Genomic DNA, 22,401 nt, shown 5'->3' with positions numbered 1-22,401 from the left:
TGTAGACGCAGCGGTGGAAGAAACCCTTGAAGGTTCTGGGACAAGGAGGGGACTGGCAACTCAGTGGCAGGGCGCGACGTGTGACAGAGGCCAGGGGAGGCTGGCCCCTCACAAGGCGACCACAGTGGGTCGGTTCTGCATGGAGGCAAGTGACACGGCACTCCGGTCTGGGCCCCGAGGGTTTCCAGTGGACACAATGGGCCATTGAGGGGCTGGGAAGCTTCCTGGAAAGGGGGTGCTGAGTCAGGAGTGGCATCTGAAAAAGGTAACTTTTGCAACTGGGTGCAAGATAGGATTTCAGAGAAGCCGGCGGAGGGTGGTGTTCGGGAGGAAATGGGGGGGGAGATTCTATGCGCTGCCTCGATTCTCAGATGAACCTGGACCTTCCAGCTGATGGGGAAGTGGCCTTGACCTCGGCCTCTTTCTTTCCTGCCCCCACCGCCCCGCTTCCCTCCAGGAGAGTCCTGGAGGCCTTGGCAAGGGCAGTGAATGCTTCCTTCTCCTGGCAAAGGAGCTGTGGTAGCCGGGTCATGCCGCGAGGGGCTTTAATTTCTCCCGGACAACAAGGCAAAGTCCTTACAGGCCTGGCTAGCACTTCTGCACAAGTATTTACGAGCTGCGAGACTTAAGATCATAAGGCTCCCATATTGCGCCTTATTTATTTATTCCTTTTAAAGCCCGCAACCGAAGACAATGTTTTCTCCATAAGAGAAACTTCAAAGATCCTGGAGGACAACACAACTAAAAATTATCGAGGGGGGGGATCGCACACATCCTGAGGAGCGGCACAAAAGAAGGTGCCGAAGCCGGGCGGGTGCCTTCAAAGTGGAAAGATCCCTTTGTTTTTCTACACGGCTTCCCATCAGATGCGGGACCGAAGCTGTTAGCCATTTAGCCGCGGCCATCTGCAGGGCAGGCTCGCCAACCAGATTCTTTTTCATCCAGAGAAGGGCTTTCAGGAACCATTGAAGGCATCTCCGCCCTTAACTAAAAATGTAAAGCCTCCTCCTGGCTGTTGTTGAGGGGCCGGGTGGCCTCATGATCTCCCGTGAGGAGCATGTGGGAGCTATTTAGGGCAGTTACGTAGAGAGACAGAGTGGACATTCCCGAGAGCCTTGGGCCCGCGTTTACTAGTGGGCTTGGCACGTTTGAACCTGCTGAGCCTCAGTTTGATCACCTGTTAATTGGGATGATGATGTCTGCCCAGACGGTTTCATACTTGAAAAGGTCCAATGAAGTCATGTTTCATTTGTGTGTGTAGCGGGGGGGAAGGGCGTGCACCCGCATCCCTGCTTTAGCGAGAGGATTTCTGCTTTTCTGTGTTTTCATTCCTTCCCTTGGGAGGGGAGAGGCTTGCCTCATGGGCCAGAGCTTGGAGGCCCCGGATTGGGGTTTACCAGAGGGTCCACGAATGCTCCAGCATTCCAGCCCCACCTGCCCGACAGAGCCACATGGCCTCAAGGGACCTCATCATGCAGCCAGCTGTGGATGGCCTTGGATGTGGGGTTCGCGGCCCACAGCACACCCATGGGCCAGCTCTACTGTGAGGGTCCCAAGGTGGACCTCACTGCAACTTGTGTTTTGGAGGTGACCGGGCACTTTCCTGGTGGGAATCCAATGGCTCTTTTTTTTTTTTTTTTTTTTTTTAAATATAATCTATTGTCAAGTTGGCTTCCCATACAACACCCCGTGCTCATCCCAACAGGTGCCCTCCTCAATGCCCATCACCCGCTTTCCCCTCCCCCCCACCCCCATCAACCCTCAGTTTGTTCTCTGTATTTAAGAGTCTCTTATGGTTTGCCTCCCTCCCTGTCTGTTTGTAACTCCCCCCCCACACCTTCCCTTCCCCCATGGTCTAGTGTTAAGTTTCTCAAGTTCCACATATGAGTGAAAACATATGATATCTTTCTCTGCCTGACATTTCACTTAGCAGAACACCCTCCAGTTCCATCCACGTTGCTACAAACGACCATATTTCATTCTTTCTCATTGCCACGTAGTACTCCATTGTGTAGATAAACCACAACTTCTTTACCCATTCGTCAGTGGATGGACGTTTAGGCTCTTTCCATCATTTGGCTATTGTTGAAAGTGCTGCTGTAAACATTGGGGTACAAGGGCCCCTATGCATCAGCACTCCCGTATCCCTTGGGTAAATTCCTAGCAGTGCTATTGCTGGGTCGTAGGGTGGGTCTATTTTTAATGTTTTGAGGAACCTCCACACTGTTTTCCAGAGCGGCTGCACCAGTTTGCATTCCCACCAACAGTGCAAGAGGGTTCCCGTTTCTCCACATCCTCGCCAGCATCTTTTGTTTCCTGACTTGTTCATTTTCCAGTGGCTCTTTTGGAGCCCAACTGGCTGGTGATCTCTGGGTGAGAAGGAAGGAGTGAGTCTCAGGCTTGTCCCCTATGGGGACAGAAGGCATTATTCGGGGTTTGTTAGGGCATCCATATTGAGGACTGGCTCCTGGCGAAATTGTGAACATTACAAAGTATATTATTGGGCCCCTGGCCTCCTCTTTCTGCACTCACGTTTAGTCTTTTCTGCTACTGCTTTCTGGAAAGGCCCCGATGCATTGAAGCCCTGCTTTCTAGAAATACCCGGATGCCAGTCATCTATAGTTTAAAGAGAATTGAAGTTCATGTATCTTCTGTCTCCAGTGGATTTGCATTTAAAGCTCAGTGCTCATTACAGAAGGCAAGCCTCAATTATCGGCTAGAAAGATTTATCAAGAGAGTTCCGGGGAAGGATTCTCTGATATTTTGCCCCTTAGATTTCCCTCTCTGTTTCCTAAGTGGAAAACCGGCCCAGTCCAGCGTCTCTAAGAACACAGGGGTTTGATCCTGACACTCCTCTTGGGACACACTTAAAGTCCTTTTTTTAAAAAGGACCTGTCTCTGCTGTTAGTTTTAAGGAAGGAGTCACAGCTGACAATTCAGTCTCTCTCTCAGCGAATCTTTTGAGATCCATTTATGTGACCCATTGGCCTCTGAACAGGAAAATCACGGCAGCATGTGATAGTAGCCCCGGAATGGCTGAAAAGTAAAAGAAAGAAATGGTAGTTAGTTTATCTGTAATTGTTCCTCCAAGAAAGATGGGGCACTGACCGTGTTGAAACAACCAGTTCTATTGGATTAATCCACATCTACTGCGGCCTTACTCTGTGCCAAGCCCTGGGCCTGCCGTCTGCCTTTAAGTTTGTATTTATCTGACAAGGGCGCTCTTATCACATCCATTTTTCCGAGGAAGAAATGAAGGGTTAGAGAGATAAGAGCCTGCCCAAGTCCCCCCAGCTGGTAAGAAGTCAGAGATGGGGCACAGGTTCAGGTCTGTCAGAGCTGATGCTTAAGCCTCTGCCCTTGACCATCAGTGGATTTTTCCTCCAGCTTTGCTGATGTGCCAGCAGATTTACTCAAGCGTGCCTGTGAGTAAGAGAAAATCAACCAGAGTGGCTTAACCAAGCCCAGCGTGTATTTCCCCCACGTAATCAGGAGCTCACAGAGCAATCCGGGGAGGATTCAGGTCCTTCCATCATTCTGCCGCATCATCCCTAGCACGCGTCTTCCGTCCTCGTGGTCACAATGTGGCTGCTGCACTTCACTGCTCTGCACCTGCATTCCAGGCAGAAAGAAGGAGGAAGGGATTTCTTCTTGGTGGGCTTCATCCTTTGGACCTGGAGGAGCCGGCGTCCCTAGAAAATTTCTGTTTCTGTCTCCTTGTCCAGAGCTATGTCAGTGCGTCATTCTTAGCTGAAATGGAGACTCAAGATAGAAAACAGTTTAGCTTTCTAAAATAGAGGGAGGGAAGAAACCCAGGACCGGGAATAGTTAGGGGAAGCCAACCTACGGTTTCTGCTCAGCTTACAGCATGACTGCATTGCAGAGCCCAGGTTTTCCCTCGAGGGGGAGTTTCTTTAAATGAACACGCTGTGCTGAATCAGCCCCTGCTTTCCTTGGTCCCTTCTGGGGGAGGCATGCATCCTTCTTCTTGTAGACCCAGCCCTGCAGATGCCTGAATCAGCCCCAGAGCACCAGAGCGTGGGGGCAGGCATCGGTCTTGTGGGAGCTGAGGGTTTTTTACGTAGTAGTTCGAGGTTAGTCTTTCCCGCCCTCTGCTCCCTGTCAGTCTGGCTAGAAATCTCCGACTTGAATTCAAGTTTCTGGGCCATACGCCCTAGCTTGTTGGACTATGGGGGTCAGGTATCGTCGCTGGGGCTTTTCACCTGTAGTCACTCCGCAAAGGTGGGATGGACCCATCCGCTCCCCAGATTTGGCTCCGATTCTGAGACTGGGGATGCCATGGGTGTACTAAGAGAATATAAAAGGACGTCTCGATCCCCTCATGAGGCCTTCTGGGGGCAGTATCTGCTCTGGCAATGGCATGCGAGACGACCGGCTCGGGGGTCTTATGGTGGTGTCCTGGCCAGCCTGGGTGGCGACAGTCGGGTACAGGACGTCACACACTGGGTGGCTCGAACGACAGAAATTTCCTCGCACAGCTCTGGAGGCTGGGAGGTCCAAGACTGAGGTGCTGGGAGTGAGACCCTGCTTCCTGGCTCGGGGACGATCATCTCCTGGGGGTGTCCTCACTGGGGCGGAAGGGGCGAGGGAGCTCCGTGGGGTCTCTTTTACAAGGTCGTGAATCCCATTCACGGGGGGGGGGTCCACCTTCCTGACCGCATCACCTCCCAAAGACCTCCCCTCCAAATAGCATCACCCTGGGGGGTTATGAATTTTGGGAGGGACTCGATTCAGTCCCCCGCAGGCGGTCAGGGGGTGGGACAGAGTGAGAACTCCTGTGCGTCTGTGGGTTGATCTTCCCACCTGTGCCAGAGCGGGGAGGACCTGGGCTTTCTCATCCCGGTGCCCCGATGCGGGGCAGAAACATGAAGAGGAATGTGAGTGTAACATCAAAAATGGAACCAGGTTCTTTTTTTTTTTTTTTAAGTGTTTATTTATTTGAGAGAGAGAGAGAGCGAGAGAGAGAAAGAGTGGGGGAGAGGCAGAGAGAGGGAGACACAGAATCCGAAGCAGGCTCCAGGCTCTGAGCTGTCAGCGCAGAGCCCGACGCGGGGCTCGAACTCACGGAACGCGAGATCATGACCTGAGCCGAAGTCGGACCCTGAACCGACTGAGCCACCCAGGCGCCTTGAACCACAGTCTTTATTACCACCGCCCTCGCCCTTGGGCTTCCCTCACGGACCTGGGCTGTGGGCTGGGAGTGGTAACTCCGGGGATGAGGAAGACGCTGTCTCCAGACTCTGAGCGTCACCTCTGCTCGGCCTCGTTCAGCAGGGTCCTGCCCCCTGGATGGGTTCCCTCGGATCTCTGTGCTCTCCTGAAACACTTTGCGGTTCACCACAGCCCTGGACCTTGTCCCCTGGGCCTCGGTTAACCCTCCCCGGGCGGACTGGTCTCTTTTTCTTCCAGCTGCATGGCTGAGACCCCGGCATCAGGCACAACCATGCGGTCACAGCTTTTGGGGTTAGTACCTACGTGACTGACCGCAGTCAGGCCATGCCGTCTGCCGAATTTGAGACCTTTAGCCCTGGCCTCTCCACTAGACCTACAAGTATTTGCATTTAATGAGGAATTGAAACACTGCGTTACCATTCTCCTCCTCCGCCTCCTTCTCCTCCTCCTCCAAGATTTCTTGGACATCCCTCGATGGTCCTAATCCATAGCATAGCACGCGGACGCTCAAGAATATGGGTGTCACCTCCTTCCTGAAAGGACTCCCAGTCAGACTGGGCACCCAGAGGTCTCTGCAAACCAGGAGTAAGTCCCAGTGCAGAAGAGCGCCAGGTCACGAGTCCCTAATTTGTGAGTTCTTACCTAATGCTCCCCACATCCCTTCCTTGGAAGGAGAAGACTTTTTATTATTTTTAAAGTTATTTATTTATTTATTTAGAGGGAGCATGCATGAGCGGGGGAGGGGCAGAGAGAGAGAGAGGGAGAGAGAGAATCCCAGGCAGGCTCCACATTGCGAGCACAGAGCTCAATGTGGGGCTCGATCTCCTGAACCATGAGATCGTGACCTGAGCAGACATCAAGGGTCAGACGCTTAACCGACTGAGCCACCCAGGCGCGCCGAGAGGACTTTTCGGATCCTTGTTCCAAAAATCCATTGTGGATGAGTAAACATTTTTATTTTATTTTTTAAGTCACGTGTAGCTGACACACAACGTTAACATTAGTTTCAGGTTCCACAACTTTTTTGTTTTTAATTTTTAGAGAGAGAGAGTGCACTAGCTGGGGAGAGGGGCAGAGGGAGAGAGAGAGAGAGAGAGAGAGAGAGAGCAAAAGAATTTTAAGCAAGTTCCACGCTCAGCAGAAAGCCCGAAATGGGACTCGATCCTACAACCTTGGGATCGTGACCTGAGCCAAAACCAAGGGTCAGGCGCTCAGCCACCCGGGCCACCCAGGCGCCCCAATCCGACAAGTTTCTACATTATCCTATCCTCTCCACAAATGTAGCTGCGGTCTGTCACCACACAACGCTATTACGATGTCATCGACTGCATTCCCTATGCAGTCTTCCATCCCCGTGACCCTGCTCCTTCTAGAACAGAAGCCGGCATCTCCCTCCCTCCTTCCGCCATTTTGTCCGTCCCCCGACCCTGCTCCCGTCTGCTTGTTCTGGATGAGCAAGTGTTCTCTCACCTGAAATCAACGTTAGCTATTGCTTTTAGTTTTCGACCCCAACTAGTTTTAGGCAAGTCGTTTCACCTCTGTGGGACTCACAGTTTGCACGTTGGTCTGAAGGCGATCTGTCTGCGTCAGTGTGAGAGCCACTCATTGTAAATTTACGTGGCGCTTCTCCATATGTAAACTCACCGTGTGTGCTCACTCTCCTAAGTGTGCTGTGCTCCGTATTTTATAAACAGTACAGAAAAATGAGATTCGGAGAAATCTATCGCCTCTTTCTCTAGTATATATGTGAGTATATATGTAGAAAAGGCAGAGCCTGGATTCAGGTCTTTTGGATAATTTTTCAGACCCTGTCGCCTCTCAAAGTACAGAACAACCGCACGGTGCAAGCCAAGCCCACCGGAAATCAAAAGCAAGCCACAAGCCTCGGTGCCGTCCGTTGGGACAGCGTGCTGGGAATTCCGTCGGGGTGTCCCCGAGCACCCTGCAAAAGAGGCGGCGTCGTTATCAGGTGCTTTGTTTTGCACCAGCACCGCGCAGGCGGTGGCCCGTGGTCTGCTGTGGAAGAGGGCCTGCCACGGGCTCCAGAAACAGCACCTCCTTTTCGAGTGACTTTAGAGCAGGTGCGCGTGTAGGATGCAACGTCTCCATCCACTGGACGCCGAGTTCGAGTTCTTCTGCCGGCCGGAGGGGTCTTGGCACTATCCTTGGACGTTGATACGTTTTTGGATAAACACACACACACACACACACACACGCACACACACACACACCCCTTTCTCGTTGTTGTTGCCCTATCAGCCTTTAAGTCCTTCTTGGTTACATTCCGTGGTGAGCTGGATCTCTTGATAAAGGAGCTCTGTACAGTGATGACAAGAATTGATTTCCAATTTCCTGCAGAATGACTCTATCATTGCTAGTGACTCAGGCAATTTAGCTCATATTCCAGGCCTGCCTGGGGGTTATAGATCACACTGACAGCTTCCCAGTCACGCAGGAGGTGGGTTTTGACACGATGAGGAAGGAGGCATTTGCAGGGAGTTTTGCACTGGGGGTGGTCACAAGGGCACAGCTGCCCCTGGGTCTTGGGCCCTGTGGGCGTCCTGTGGGGAGCAGACACGTCTCGGGCTCGACGGGGAAGCCGGCTGGCGGTCGGGCTTCTAGTGCGCTGCCGGGGACAGCTCTTTCCCCGTCTCCGTAAACTATTCATCCCTGCTCAGCATGAGAACATCCGAAGGCCCAGCCCAGCCGAAAGACAGAGGGGATCACTTTCCAATAGTTTCCCCCTTTCCAAATACTTAGCGTCCGTCTCTTAAGAGCTAGCGCCTAGACTGGTCTTTCCCTTTCTCCGTGGACTCTGTTAACAGCAGGTGCAATTCTTTGCATTTACTCATCAGCTCATTTTCATCTGCCAAACCTGCCCTGCTTGTGCCCTGGGTGCCACAGAAATGGCTCTCCCCAAACGCACGTTGAAGGGACACAGACGGTGCTCTGCCCCGACTCCTCCACGCAGAGCGGAACACGGCTACGTGGGGACCAGGACACCTCCGCTAAAGCCTAATTCACCGAGTCCTCACGGAGACCGTAGGAGGCGTCCTGTTGCTATTTCTAGTTTGCAGTTGTGGAAAGCAAGTCACAGAGGAGCGGTCCCACAAACAGAGTGGCAGAGCAGAGATTCGAACTCGGGCCCCTGGGAAACAGCCCGTGCTCTTAAACGCTGCACTATATCCCTCACGAACGATGGATAAAGCAGATGATTTTTCTATCTAGTGGGTTGAATGGAACCCCTAGAGACTCCCAATCGCCTTGCTTTTTTTTTGTTTTTTAAGTAGGTTCCACGCCCAGCATGGAGCCCAGCACAGGGCTTGAACTCGTGACCCTGAGATCAAGACCTGGGCTGAGATCAAGAATTGTACACTTGACCCAATGAGCCACCCAGGCGCCCCCAATTGCCCTGCTTTTATAAATACTTTATCAAAGCCTCTGACAGCACGGGTAATCACTGGAGTTCTGGGAACTGAGCACACACACGTGTGTGTGCAAATGTGAGTACGCATGGACACGCACGCATGCACACACATCCATGTTCATGCAAACGCACGCACACACACACACACACACACAGAAACACACGACCAAAGGACGTAGCTCGAGAAACCACAGCAGCAAGGTTAACACACAGCTCTATGGAGCAGACACGCCGATTTCTCTCTAGTCATTTGGCCCAGAAGATAGTTATTTAGAAATCACTGTCGAGCTACTTTCCAAGCCGATGCTCAGCTTGACCGACGCAGCAAGGAAGCTGACTGACCCAGTGTATTCTGAGACCCGCCTGTGAGCTGGGGGGCTGTTCCGGGCTCCTTCGCGGATGTTGTAACGGGCTGACGTCCGCAACACTTTACTGTGAGGACCATGTCCCCGTTTTACCGTTGGAGAGACTGAGGCTCAGGCAGACGTCTCTGGATCATAGAACTAGCAAGGGACAAGGACAGGATTCAAACACATGCCTCGCGGCACAACACTTCCTCCCAGAATAATATAGGTGCTTCCCATGTGTGTGCTGTTGGTCTATTTTATTTTATTTTATTTTATTTTATTTTATTTTATTTTATTTTATTTTATTCTATTCTATTCTATTCTATTTTATTTTTTTAAAGTTTATGTATTTATTTTGAGGGAGAGATCGAGAAAGGGCAGAGACACAGAGAGAGAGAGAGTATCCCAAGCAGGCTCTGCACCATCAGCACAGAGCCCGACATGGGGCTCGAACTCCTAAACTATGGGATCATGACGTGAGCTGAAATCAAGAGTCCGACGCTTAACCGACTGAGCCCCCCAGGCGCCCCCTGTCGGTCATTATTTTAATCTGACAAATTGACTCTCTTGCAGACAGACCCAAGCGCCTGATTCCCGTTCTGAGAACCTGGCCTGTGACCGGAAGAGGTCCCAACCGAGGCCCTGGCCTTGGCCCCCATTTCTCCTCCGAGTCAAGACCGCCACGTGGGCTCTGCCCCCACCATCCAGCGGCTTCTCTGTGGGGGTCTGTTTGCTGGATCTGCTCCCTCCCCCACGCCCTTTGAGGCACCGCATCGAAGGCTGCCAGTCACGTCGTCGTCGTCGTCGTCTCTCATTAATGCTTCGGAGGACGAACGAGACAATATAATCGCTCCCTGCACACCTGTCAGGTAGGTGCTGCGTTAGGCAGAATGTTTGAGGTTGTTTTCAGTTCTGATCAAAGTGATTGAAACAGATGTACCTCGCGAATCTTATTAAATGGCAGGGAAAACTGCTCATCAGACATCTGACTGGTCCCGCGAATTCTTTGTATGCAGACGACGTTGCTTTTTTCCCCTTAGATAAACAAGTGTTTAGTTTTCTGATCGATACTTAAGATTGGGCAAGCTGGAGGAGAATCCATTTAATCCCAGACATAATGGCAATGGCCTGTTGTGATGCTCTCCTGATACAGAGTTGAGAAGTAATTGCTCCCTCTGACAAAGAGAAACATTATCTGCTTCGCATTCATTCACTTGTTTATTTATGTATTCAATAAATATTGACTGGGTACCTATCGCGTCTCGTATTAGGTATTAGAATGTTCTAGTGATGAATCTGGCATGGTTCTTGCTTCCCGGAAGCCCGCAGGCTGGGGCGGGGAGAGAAGTAAATACACAAACAATTACAGCCGAAGCACAGTAGGTGGATTACTCGTTCATGTAATGTTTACGGACACGTGTGGCCTCTCAAGTGGCTCCAGTGGTCGCTACCTTCTGACACCCGTGCCCTTGGGTGTCAGAAAATGGCGATCACTGGAGCCACGGGGTGCGGGCCGGACCTCGTGACTCTCTTCTAATAAATAGACTCTGGGGTGTCACTGCCAAGATTGGGGTACTCTTAGGGGTTCATTTGTGTCCCCCTGTGCCCCCTCCCCCCAGAAACATAAAGGTATGATGAGGGCTTAACCCCAGGTTCCACAGAAAGTAGTGTCTTTCTTTGGAAATAGGGTCTTTGCACACAAGGTCGGGTAAAGAGAAGGTCGTTAGGGTGGGCTCTAATCCAGTAGGACTGGTGTCCTTATACAAATGAGGACTATGGACACAGAGGCAGACATACTCACAGGGGAGCCCGAGGTGAACATGAAGGCAGAGGTGAGGTGATGGGTCGATGAGGTAAGGAACCCCAAAGATTGCCAGCAAAGCACCAGAAGCCAGTGGGGAGGCATGGAACAGATTCTCCTCGCAGCCCTCGGAAGAGACCAGCCCGGCTCACACCTTGATCTGGAGCTGCCAGCCTCCGGAACCGCGACGATGCGTTTCTGTGGTATTTGCAACGGCGGCCCTAGCAGGCAAATATGGTTACAGACGGTCTGTGATTTCTGCCCCCTTCCCACTTTGTCTGGTTCTTCTCAGCTGCTCTGGTGAAGCCAGCTGCCACGTTGGGAGCTGCCCCATGGGAGGCGCATGTAGGAAGGAGTCACAGGTGTCCTCTGGGCAACAGCTAGGGAGAAACTGAGGCCCTCTGACCAACAGTCTTTGAGGAATTGCCTCTTGCCTGCAACCATAGGAGAGAGCTTAGAAGTGAATTCTAGCCCTGCTGACAGCTTGGTCACAGTCTTCTGAGAGACCCTGAGCCACAGGAACCAGCTGAGCTGTGCTAGGATTCTTGACCCACAGAACCTGAGATGATCAATGTTTGGTTTCAGCTGTTAAGCTTCGGAGAAATTTGTTACGCAGCCATAGCTCGCTGCTACAATCTGTAAAATAGACTAGACACTGTCCTGGGTCTCAGGGCAGTGCAGGTGACCCTGTCTCGGCCTTGTGAAGAGGCAGTTTGGTTAAAGAGCCACACCTGGGTGGCTCAGTTGGTTGAGCGTCTGACTTTGGCTCAGGTCATGATCTTGTGGTTTGTGATTTCGAGCCCCGCGTCAGGCTCGCTGCTTTAAGCACAGAGCCTGGAGCCCGCTTCAGATCCTCTGTCCCCCTCTCGCTGCCCCTCCCCCGCTCACGCTCTTTCTCTCTCTCAAAAGTAAATGACCACAACGGGGTTCCTGTGAGGATTAAGTTAATTATTTGGGGAGCCTTTAAAGAATTTATTTCACATCCAACAAATATTTACTAAGCGTCTGTGGCGGGGCACTTGGGGGATGCTGGGGTGGCAGAAGTGGCCTGCTTGGAGCAGGTCCCTGCCCTCCTGGAGTTTACGCTCTAGTTTACAACGTAGATACATCGTAGTCCACGTGTGTGGTCCCTGTGACTGTAGAGGGGATTGAGGATGATCATATTGAGGCAGGACAGTTGACTGAGCCTGCAGCAGATACGCGGAGCAGGGAGGGAGACCTTCCGGTGAGGTGAGAGGGACCTGGGGCAGGGGGAGTCAGCGTAAGAGTTTTGAGAAGCGGGGAGCGATCCTGCGTGCTGCAGGTCGGTCAGGTGCAGGCACCCGGAAAGGCTGGAGATACCATGGTGAGCCAGGCACAGAAACAGACACTGGTGCGTGGGGGTCTATGCACATGTCTGGGGCAGGATGCTCGTGTGTCAAGGTGTAAGAGTAGGAGGACGGGAGCAGGGCCCCCCACGCCCCCCACCCCAGCCAGACGGGCTAACGTAGTGGCTGAGGCTGCACTCTGATGGGTTTCGGGACATTCCAGGGAGGACAGGAGGCTCCATCAGTGCCGGCAGGTGCAGCGGCCCCCAAGGGCCACAGTCCGCGGGGCCGGGAGGGTTTCTGTGTCCGTGCTCCCAGCCTCAGGGGAGCAGAGAGGTCAGACTGGGTGGCAACTGGGATGGGGTTGGAGAGCCAGCCCCTGGAAGAAAACTGGACGGAGCTGGCCCCTGTCAGAAGGGCTTATAGAGAGGTAGGCATCGACTCAACCCAAGAGCAGCTGGAAATGGGAACAGGTGGGGCGGGGTCACCCACGACCCATCAGGCCTGACCTTGACTTCAGAACTCTCTGATTAGCATGTGTGTTTAACCCCGCAATTTGAGACAAAAGTGCAGATAAGTAGGAAAACCGGAAGCAAAGCATCGTGGGCCCCCTTCAGGGATGCCACATTCTTCAGGCTTCTCAGTGGCTGCAGAGGGCAGCAGGGTTGTTGTGCCCCTCCCCCCCCCTTCTGGAAGCTTTACTGCCTTTCTGCCCAGACCCCTCAGCTGCCCTCTGTTCCAGGTGTGGCCCACCAGTTACCCTGGGTCCCCTTTCAGAGCTGCAGGCTCCAAAGTCACCCCTCCTGCCCTCCTCGGAACGCTTATCACGAGATGGAGGGGGACCTGGGGGTCTGAGGGATTCTTTCCCTTTTGGGGGGGATGTCACAGAGCTGAAGGGCTGGACTTCCCAGGCTGTCTGTTCCAGAGGAGTTGTTAACTGGTGCCTTTAAAAAAATGGTAGTGGTTTGAGGGAGTAATGAAGTAGAACCAGGGTCAGGGATTTGGGGAAACTTGGGGCATCTTTCCTGTTGGTGGCTGGGTACCTCCTACCCACCTGCTGGAATCTGGGAGGACAGCCAGCCATCAGTCAATCAATCAATCAATCAATCAATCATAATGCAACACTTGCCTTAGCAACATGTAGACTCCTTATCTTACTTATATGGACCAAATACATTGACAGCTGCAGATGGATAAAAAATTATGGACTGCAACATGCAGATTTAAATAGTTGCCAAAATTATAAAATGCACCTCTAGTCATCCAGAGGCCATAGATCTGCTGTGTGCCTCTGTTTTTTAAAAAAAAATTTTTTTTTTTAATGTGTATTTATTTTTGAGAGAGACAGAGACAGAGCATGAGCAGGGGAGGGGCAGAGGGAAGGGAGACCCAGAATCCAAAGCAGGCTCCAGGCTCCGAGCTGTCAGCCCAGAGCCCGACGCGGGTCTTGAACTGATGAACTGGGAGACCATGACCTGAGCCGAAGTCGGACGCTCAACCGACTGAGCCCCCCAGGCGCCCCCTCTGTTTTATCAGCACTTGTGGTCCCTGATCTGGGACAACCAGAATTTGAGTCAGAATGGTCTATTTTTTTAAAAAATATTTTTACTTTACGAGACATTGAGAGAGAGAGAGAGAGAGAGAGGGGACAAGCAGGGAAGGGGCAGAGAGAAGGAGACACAGAATCCCAAGCAGGCTCCACAGTGACATCAGCGCAGAGCCTGATACGGGGTTCCAACTCACAAACCATGAGATCGTGACCTGAGCCGAGACCAGGAGTCAGGTGCTTAACCGACTGCGCCCCCCAGGCACACCCCCCCTTTTCAAAAGGAAGTGACATCTGAAGAAGGCAGCAAGCAGGCTGCGAGTCGTCTTAATATTTCAATTGCTGGTTTGTTCATCCGTTCACTGACCTGACGATACGGCGGGACGCTCCGTGGGCACCAGGGCTGGAGCAGTGACGCAGATGGACATTGGTCCCTTCTGGGCGGCAGCGCCTGGGGCTCCGGCACCGCGGGCGGCTCAGCTCCAGCGGCTTCCTCCACACCCAAGTGGGGGCAGGCGCGGTGCTCGCCCTTTTCCCCCAGCTCTCAGCCCTCCCCTCTTGCTCAGCAGGGTCGGGTGCCTCCCCACCAGTGATACACGCCCCATCCCTTGGTGCTGCCCCTGCCCTGTCCTTGCTGCCAGGCCTGTGCCGGCGAGCTCAGTGGTGAAGCCCCTCCCTTTGGGGTCAGACCCACTTACTCAATGTCCTGTGCCAGGCGGCGGACCTGGCACTTTCCGAGCCTCCTCTACAAAGTGGGCGTTAACGGTACTCACCTTGCAGGGTCAACTGGGAGTGTTTACGTGAAATAATGTGCGTCAAGGGCAAGGATGGTGATTGTGGCTTGCTTACGCACTGTCCAATCTCTCCTTTCTTAGTAACAGAACTCTGTACTGGGTACACATAGATGTAATTGGAGTATAATTGGTGTATAATGTCCTATTCGTTTCAGGAGTATGTCATAGCGATTCGATATTTTTGTACATTACGAAATGATTCCCCCAGTAAGCCTAGTTAGTTACCGTGTAGTTTTTATTTTAGAGAAAGAGAGTGAGAGCGAGTTGGGGGAAAGGGGCAGAGGGAGAGGGAGAGAATCCTAAGCAGGCTCCACTGGACTCAGCATGGAGCCCGACGCGAGCCTCAATCCCACGACCCTGGGATCATGACCTGAGCCAAAATCAAGAGTCAGACGTTCGACCGACTGAGCCACCCAGGCGCCCTAGCATCTTATATTTTTAAACTCAGTTTTTGCTTGGCCAAATACTCTATTTCTCCTTCTCCTTAGCAATGGGGTGGCCAATGGGATTGAAGCAGAAATCACTGGGCGAGGATTTGGAAAAGCTCTTTAAAGGGCCCTGTTGCCTCTCCCCCCACCCCATATCCTCTTTCTTCCTGTCTGAAACGTGGATGTGACGGCTGGCGCTCCTGCAGCTCTTTCTGACTATGGGGTGTCCATGAGGATAAAAGCCACTAAGGATGCTGGGATAGAAACATTGGAGAAGGCTGGACATTAATGATTTTCTGATGGGTTTTCCACGATGGCCTTGGACTGCCTGCCTTCCTTCAGACTTATTTTATCAGGGAAAAAGGAAATCTCAATCTTGTCAAACCGCTGTTATTTCTTTGGCTGGCAGATCAGCCAGAAACAGTTTTCAGTGCTACGAACATCTTACCCTGTGCCTGTCCCTGTGAGCATTTAGTTGGGGGGGGGGGGGGGAGCCAGTACAGGAGCTGACCTGGAGGGGGCACTCAAGCCAAGGCGGCCTGTAGCTTTTGGCTCTCTCATCCGGGTTTACGGGAAACACAAAAGGTGTGCCCACTGGATATGTTAGCTGTGGGAGGGGCGACCTTCACGTGGCTGGGGCCTGTCATACCCAACCAGCTAAAGGGGGCTCCGAGCCCGCTTTCTCTATCTAGTGTGGCCAGAAATCCCCAGAGGCGGCTGCCTGAATGCGCTGTCTCCCAAGGCCGATTGTTAATCTCTTTTCCTTGGAAACTCGGGGCCTGGCGCCCTGCCTTCCCGCAGGGAAGGAGTCCTTTGCAGGGATGATTGGTTTGACAGGAGACAGGCCAAGAAGGGCGTCTCTGCAGCCCGTGTGCGTACAGCCCGGGTCCCTCTCACACAGGCTCCCAGGAGCTTCTACTCATTCCCTGACTCCAACGGATGGCTCCGAGGCGACAGGGAAACCTTTGGACTAATGGCGTAATTACTCCACAGAACCATTTGCAAAGTAATTATGGACTATTGTTAAGAATATCTTACTTTTTTTTTTTTTTAAAGTAATGAGGCTTTGCTTCGATGGTGATGATGGAGGGAAAAGGCAATGATACACGTGCACATTTAAAGAGGAGAGAAATACCCCCCCGGGGCCCCCTCCTCTCAAAGTCATCTGCCCCTTTCCCATCCACTTGATGCAAAACCAGAAACTCTCCGGGGACCCGCCACTGACCCCGAACACGCGTGGCCGCATTCTCTGCCCTGCTCGGATGGGCCTGCTACGAAAATGAGGTTTTGAGAGATACTGGCTGTAGGATAATTTGCTGAGAAATGCATGTTTCCTAAGGATGGAAGGACCTTGAGGCCACACCATCAACACAGTGGAAGCCTGGGGGAGGAGGTCTTTACGTGAGAAAGTTCCGGAGTAGCTCTTATCAGCACCCAATGCCAGAGCCGGGCTCCCTTCTTGGCCCAGCACACCCCGTCCCTTGATGCGGGCCCTGCAGCCTGCTTTCACCCAGCCCGCTGCCTCTGCGAAGAGGGGCTGCGGCAAGCTAATTGAGATACATATGACAATATTAACTTTTTGAATATCGTATTAGCTCTCCATTAGGATAAATGAGGTGCGCAGAGAAATCGTAACAGAGCATTAGTCTCTGTGTCCACTTAGCACGTTGATTACGTCCGGACGAGATCCTCAAAGCCTACCCCAGGGATGGGAGGCAGGGGAAGGCTGAATCCAAGAGCACTCTTTCTAGATGGAAATTTAGTCTGAAGGTAAATGCCAGTGACAAAAGAGAGGGCAGCGATGGAAGGAACTTGGATGGAAGGAACTGAATGCATCCAGGTCCTTCCTGATGTCAGTCCCCTGGACCCCAGAGGAAACTGAGAGAACCCTCCAGGCGGCCTGGCACAGAGTGATAACGATCGTGACTAATCATAGCTACCGTTTATTGAGTTTGTGGAATGAACAAGCCCTTGGCATGTCACTTAACCCTCACTTTAGTGACGGAGGGCCACAGGGCCAGACAGGGAAGGGGTTCGCTCAAGGTCTCCAGACTCTCAAGACAGAACTTCCCTCTGGAGAGGAACCACAAGCCTAGGCTTGCCTAACCCCGAAGTCTGATTCCCTAGCGTCTTGCCCTGCGGTCTTGCGGAGTGGATGGGGGGCGGGGACAGGTGTGGGGCAGCCTGCATATCCCCAGCTAGGGTGTCTTAGTCTGTTCTGGCTGCTATAACAAAATATCCCAGACAGGGTGGCTTATCGACAACAGAAATTTATTTCAGGAGCCAGGAGTCAGAGATCCGGGGGCCAGCATGGTCGGGAGAGGGCTGTTTTCTGAGTCACAGACTTCTTCTTATGTCCTTGTGCAGTGGAGGGGGCTAGGGAGATCTGCAGGATCTCTCTTTCTACCCCCCTTCTAATTGATTTATTTACTTTATTATTTAATCACTTTATTACTGAGGTATAGTTGGCATACAGTGTTGTATTAGTTTCAGGAGTACAGCATCGTGATTCGACACTTACATACAGCACTCAGTGCTCACCCTGGTAAGCGTAGGCACCTTCTATCACCATATAACTGTCACCCTTAAAAATAAAACTGCCTGTTATTTCACCAGCAAAAATGGGCTTATTCGGGAATAGTAGAGAATTGCCATCTGGGACGATCAGGCTCCCACCAAACTGTAGGCAAGTCCAAGAAACAAAAGAAAGGACCATCATTTAATGGAGAAGGAGGAGGAAGTTGGGAGGTTTTTTTTTTTAATTTTTAAAAATATTTATTCATTTTTGAGAGAGACAGATCGTGAGTGGGAGAGGGACAGAGAGAGAGAGAGAGGGAGACACAGAATCTGAAGCAGGCTCCAGGCTCCGAGATGTCAGCATAGATCCCAATGCGGGGCTCAGACCCACAAACCCAGAGATCATGCCCCGAGCTTAAGCTCAAGGCTCAACCCAGCCACCCAGGCACTCCCTGGGGTTGTTTTGAACAAAAGTCTACTGGAGAGAAGCAAGAGCTGAGGGTGATGAGGGTTTCCCATTGACTGAGTTGCAGGGGTGGTGGATGTCTTTCTATGTGGGGTCTGTAATTAACAATTCTTCCTGTAATTGACAGGGAGTGGTATGGTCCCCCTCCCCACCCCCAACAGCCTCCCCTTCTCGCATCCCTGGTCCACTTAGTGAGGGTTCTTCTTACCCATTTTCGCACAAGGTTATGACAGTATTGTTGAGTATATTCCCTAGGCTGGATTTTTCGTCTCTATGGCTTATTTATTTAATCAAATTAATTAATTAATTTTTAAGTGCTTATTTTATTTTTGAGAGCGAGGAAGTGAGTGCATGAGCAGGGGAGGGACAGAGAGAGAGGGATAGGGACTCCCAAGGAGGCTGCTTGGGATTTCTCTATTTCCATCTCTCTTGGCCCCTGCCCCGCTCACGCTCTCTTTCGCTCTCTCTCAGAATAAATAAATAAACATGAAAACAAAGAAAAAAAAGAAAGTGTGTTAATCCATCTAATGTGCTCAGCATCAGTGCCTGGCACACAGTCTCGTTGTTATTTACCTCTGTGTCCAGCTGTGAGTTTATCCATATATACAGGAGCTGCCTGACTTTTGGTGCTAAGACAGGAGGGTGTCCAGACCTTCAGGCTGCTGGACAGTGAGGATGGGAAGCCGGCAGGTGGAGGGGCTCGGGCTTACCCTGGATTGGCTGGGTGTCTGTTGGGTGCTGCCTCCTCGGGGGCGGGTGCGAGGGCATCTCTCTGAAGGGAGCGACGGCCCGGCGTGGCCGTGGGGCGCGGGTTTCCAAAGTCAGCCCCTCCGAGACAAGAGTCCCCTGTGGCTCCTCTCTGCACCCCTTGTTCAGCTCAGGCCCTGGGAGACAGTAAGGCCTCGGTGACCAGCTGTGGGTCGAGCACGACATGAGACAAAGGTGAACATCCGGGATGGTGTTAGAGGGTGGATCATTAAGTCCAGAGCGGTATGGTGCACGTAACGTGAACAGGAGGAGTCCAGATGGCAGGGCTGACCGGTCAGGCGGAGGCGATCTGAACTCGGCCTTGAAGAAGGGATCTGTGCTGCAAAGGTCGTTGGGAAATTGGGACGGTTTTGAGGTGCGGGAGCCCCGTGAGCGATGGCGGGGGCCCGAGCGAGGGAGCAGAGGGGCCAGTTTGTTTGACGCACGATGCATGTGTTAGAGGTTAGAAGGGGACAGGCGGCCTCGAGAGAGGGGCAGGAGTTTGAACTCGGTGCAGGGGATTACCGGAGGCGGACCGGCCTCCTGGGGGCATCTTACAAGGTCGAGCTGTCGCAAGATGGATTGAGAGCTGGGCTGGGGAGCAGGGACAGGAAAGGTCTGCATTTGCTTGAGCGCTGGAGCCTCAGCCTCTCTTGTCTGATTCGAGGGCCCTGGGAGATTATGCGGCCTCTGCCTGTGTCGCCAAGTGGTGCAGTCACTTAACCATGACCTGCAGATTAAGTCACCTATTGTGTGGAGTAATGAGTCATTCTCCGAGGCTTTTGTGTAAGCAAATAGAGTATTTATCCAGGTCCCAGGGAACCTGGGGACACCTTGGAAGCAAGAGAGATGCCTTTGAAGTGGAGTCGAATGAAATCCTTAAGCCTCTGTGTCCACAGATCCCTTCATAAGTCATCAGCTGTTTATTTCGAGGGCGGAATATTTCCGGAGCAAAGAAACTTTTCAGCGAGACGTCTTGAATCGTCAGCCTGCCTGGAACGCACAGAACCTTTTCTCCGTCTCCTTAGTTAGGATACGGGGCCCAGGCAAAGTGACCGGCAGGCGGGGGGCTGGGTCTGAGGGTGGCTGGAATTCTCCCCAGCCACCCCCCTTCCTTCCTTCCACCCTTCCCCCCCTTCCCTCCCTTCCCAGGTGTGGGAGGGAGGCCTCCCTTAAAAATACCCTGCAGGCTGAATTCCACCTGGGAGTCTGCTTTCTGCCAGACCCAACCTGTGATATGCAGGGAGAAAAGGCTGAGGCCAAGGGTCGGTTCCTCTCGGGACCTCGGTTTCTTCATCTGCAAGACGAAAATGGCGCACTGGAATAGAGGTTCTCGAAGAGTGCTCCGCGGCACTTCGAGGGGCCCAAGACACTTTCAAGAAGTCCGTGAGGACAGAGCTGTTCTCACCATATTATTGCCGGTATGTATTTGCCATTTTCGCTGAATTGCCGCTTGCACGGAAGGCGCCAAACCAGTGGCGCCTTGGTGGTGACGTCGAGCCATGCTGATGTCATCGCAAGTCTTACCAGCGAGCACGGGCACTTAAAGAAAAATCCAGCGTCACCTAAGAATGTCCTGGAAGCAGTAAAAATTATTATCATTTTTTTAATGTTTATTTTTGAGAGAGAGATAGAGAGAGCACGTGCAGAGAGAGAGGGAGACACAGAATCTGAAGCAGGCTCCGAGCTGTCGGCACAGAGCCCGACGCGGGGCTCGAACTCACGGACCGCGAGATCATGACCTGAGCCGAACTCGGACGCTCAACCGACTGAGCCACCCAGGCGCCCCTAATGCTTATTTGTTTTTGAGAGAGAGAGAGGAGAGAGAGAGAGACAGAGCACAAGCAGGGGAGGGGCAGAGAGAGAGGAAGACAGAATCGAAAGCAGGCTCCAGGCTCCCAGCTGTCAGCACGGAGCCCGATGCGGGGCTCAAACTCACGCACCACGAGATCATGACCTGAGCCAAAGTCGGATGCTTAACCAACGGAGCCACCCAGATGCCCCCAAAGCAGTAAAAATTACTGATTGTGTTAAATTTTGACCCTTGACGACACCTCTTTCTACTCTTCCCGGTGACCACACGCACCATAGACATACGCAAGCACGGTGGGTGCCTTGAAAGGAAGCACACATGTGTTCAAGGTGAACCAGCTGCTTTTCTCAAGGAAGAACATTTTTACCCGAAAGAACAGTTGACAGAGAAGCCACGGCACCCCTTTCCTTGAAAATGAACACAGCGAGCCTGTCGCTTGGAGGAAAACAGCTCACGGTACTTGTTAACCGATGATAAAACTCAAGCTTTCAAGTGGATTTTAGAACTTTGAGAGACTCCTGTCTGCCCCTGCCCTGAGCTTGACGGCGTCCCAGTACTATAGGTCCCACTTTTCTGATGAGATTGGTGGGAGCCTCACTAATTGGATTTTTGATTTTGTACGAGAAAGCGTGCCACCCTTCGGAAGACCCGCCTGACTCCGTGAGCTCGCGTCTTTCCGGGCGCGATGTCCCAAACTCACGTTCCAGTAAAAGGACCCACTCAAAGCGCAAGGTGGGTCAATGAGTTTGGAAGTAACAGAGAATGAAAAGTTCATTTATATGGTACCGATTCCACATTGCATCCAATCTGCCAGCAGCTACCGCTTGCTGCATTTTGGTGTAGTGCCCAAAAAGAATACACACAATTATCTATAAAGGCTATATAGTTCTAGCTTCCTCTCTGACCCCAACTAGGAACGGTTCTCCACTTTCCATGAGTCATGTGATTAGATTGGACCCACATGGGTAATCTCCTCAGTTTTTGAAATTTAAGTTTTATTTTTTAACATTTTTTAGAGAGAGGGGCACCTGGGTGGCTCAGTCGGTTAAGCATCCGACTTTGGCTCAGGTCATGACGTCACGGTTCATGGGTTCAAGCCCCGAGTCGGGCTCTGTGCTGACCGCTCGGAGCCTGGAGCCTGCTTCAGATTCTGTGTCTCCCTCTCTCTCTGCCCCTCCCCTGCTCACGCTCTGTCCCTCTTTCTGTCTCAAAAATAAATATTAAAACAATTTTTAAAAATTTTTTAGAGAGAGAAAGATTGCAAGCTGGGGAAAGGGGAGAGGGAGAAGGAGGGAGAATCCTAAGCAGGCTCCAACCACACTTGATCCCAGGACCCTGGGATCATGGCCTGAGCCAAAATCAAGACTCGGATGCTCAACCGACTGAGCCACCCAGGCACCCTGGTAATCTCACCATTTAAAGATCCTTTCCCTTAATCACATTTGCAAATAACGTATTTACATTGCAAATATAAAGTAATATATTTATAGGTTCAGGGATAAGGGTGTGGACAAATTTGAGGGGTCATTATCCTGCCTATCTTCTTTCACCATCTGGCCCCCAAATGGTGATCCATTGAGACTCTGGGTGTGATCCAGGGGCACAATTCCTCACTCCACGTGAACTAGAAAACAGGTTATCTGCTTCTGGAATACGAGAGTGGGACAGGCGTTGGATAACAGTTATAGACATTCTGGTCCCAAGAGGGAGAAAATGGAAGGAAGAAAAAGGAATCGTACGTCCTCACCCATTTTGAAATCGAGATGGGCAAACCCCATAAGGTTTCAAGGCTTGGAAATAATTCCCTGGTTTGGGGCTCTGCCGTCCGGGCTGATGGCTCCATGGTTATTCTTCCCAGCATAGGGTCCTTTGTCGTTTTAAGGATGCAGAGGAGTTCTGAAGCCAAAGTTTGAGAACTCCTCATTGGATCAGATCACTGAATGTTGGGGGCCAGGAGGACGGGAGGATAGTTGAGAAGGATCCTGAGTTGCCTGAAATCAGCAGGAAGGGTGTGT

The 22,401-nt window shown here is 52.0% G+C and overlaps 1 long non-coding RNA gene across 1 annotated transcript in view; it reads left to right on the top strand.

The window, feature by feature from the left end:
- The window catches only part of LOC109250633 (uncharacterized), a 546,394-nt gene that overhangs the window by 97,887 nt on the left and 426,106 nt on the right, over positions 1-22,401 (top strand). The window contains exon 2 of the long non-coding RNA XR_002073117.2: positions 9,541-9,836. This is a non-coding gene — a long non-coding RNA (uncharacterized LOC109250633). The remainder of the gene's footprint in view (positions 1-9,540; positions 9,837-22,401) is intronic.

Source organism: Panthera pardus, unplaced genomic scaffold (genome assembly GCF_024362965.1).
Source record: "Panthera pardus isolate Hobbes unplaced genomic scaffold, ASM2436296v1 HiC_scaffold_4, whole genome shotgun sequence".
Lineage (NCBI taxonomy): Eukaryota > Metazoa > Chordata > Mammalia > Carnivora > Felidae > Panthera > Panthera pardus.
The sequence above is the reverse complement of the archived record's forward strand: the minus strand, read 5'-3'. Positions and strand labels throughout refer to the sequence as shown.